The sequence below is a fragment of the Mastomys coucha genome, unplaced genomic scaffold (assembly GCF_008632895.1).
Source record: "Mastomys coucha isolate ucsf_1 unplaced genomic scaffold, UCSF_Mcou_1 pScaffold8, whole genome shotgun sequence".
Classification (NCBI taxonomy): Eukaryota; Metazoa; Chordata; class Mammalia; order Rodentia; family Muridae; genus Mastomys; species Mastomys coucha.
Window position 1 is genome coordinate 64,547,654 of NW_022196914.1, and position 1,550 is coordinate 64,549,203.

The 1,550-nt window shown below is 32.6% G+C and overlaps 1 protein-coding gene across 1 annotated transcript in view; it reads left to right on the plus strand.

Moving 5' to 3' along the window:
* Positions 1-1,550, plus strand: part of Trim23 (tripartite motif containing 23) — a 32,426-nt gene that overhangs the window by 4,771 nt on the left and 26,105 nt on the right. The gene's annotated exons all lie outside the window — the stretch shown is intronic.

Consider the following 1,550-nt stretch of genomic DNA (forward strand, 5'->3'; position numbering starts at 1 on the left):
CCTCTTTCCCTCTCTCTCCTTCTCCCCCTCTCTCTCTTTCTTTCTTTGAGATAGGGTTTCTCTGTATAGCCCTGGTTGTCCTGAAACTTGGTTTGTGGACCAGACTGGCCTTGACTCAGATCCGTCTGCCTCCAGCTCCCCAGTCCTAAATTAAAGGTGTACACTACCATGGCCTGCTAGGTCCTTGCATGCTTTAAAAACTACTTCAGAATCAGTGTTGACATATTTTAAAATTTAAAAGTGTGTGAGTGTGTGTGTGTGTGTGTGTGTGTGTGTGTGTGTGTATGCTTACCCAAATCAAGTTGTCAGGTTTGGCAAAAGATGCCTTTATGCAAGGATCTATCTCATTGGCCCAGATTTAAAAAGTACAACATTAATGTTTGAACAGTTATTTCACAGTTTAATGTAAATTCTTTTTTTTGTTTTTATTTTTGTTTGTTTGTTATTTTATATTTAGTAGAGTTTAAAATCTTGGCTTTTACTGTGGTAACTTGATACAAGAGTTACAAACGTCAAACAAAGCATTCAGTCTTACTCTATGTTGTTCTTTTACAAACCCCCTCCCAATTTAATTGTCTATATTTCTTTTGGATATATAAATGCTTTCAAAATATGTGAGCTGTTCTGAAAACCATAGTATAGGGTAAAAACATGAAATACACAATACTACTAATAGAGAGGCTGAGATAGGAGAAGCAAGATCTCAAGACCATTATGTTATATACAGCAAGACACTGTCACAAACAAGCAAGCTGAGAGTGTATATGGATTGTATAATATTGGACCTATTTCTCCAATTACCAATTAGAGAGACCACTGGATGACAGTCATAAATTCTAATTCCTCATATTTTTGGATTTCAATCAATTAGGATATGTCGGTGATATTAATTTTCATATTAAGATATTAAGAAAAAGTAATTGTTCCTTCCTATTGCTTTTGTTGTAAGAGGTAGAATTAGGTTTGTGTGGATTTGTTGAAAGATTACTTTCTTGCATCTTCTAGGGTGTAGTTTTGCTCCTTATGTTGATGTTTTCCACCTATTATCCTTTGTAGGGCTGGATTTGTGGAAAGATATTGTGTAAATTTTGTTTTGTAATGGAATATCTTGTTTTCTCCATCTAAGGCAATTTAGAGTTTGGCTGGGTATAGTAGCCTGGGCTGGTATTTGTGTTCTTTTTTTAACTTTTATTGCATTATCAGAAAAGATTTCAATTTATCTGAGTTTGTTAACATTTAAAAACATATTTTAATTAAATAGAATTGAATCACATTCGTGTTCCCGTTTTGTACCACTGCTCCTCCCATAGACCCCCCCTTCAATATCTATATTTTTTGTCGAATTCCTTAAAATTTATAAAATATTATAAAAATAAAAATAAGTATTATAAAAGTTGTTTGATATAAAACAACAATCGATTTAACAGTCTTATGTAGATACTCGTCTACAGCAATAGTAAAAATACATTTTTCTCAATATATACTTTAAATAACTCCAAACATATTAGCTGTATACTTAAAAATAATACATCACTACTAGTATTTTCTTA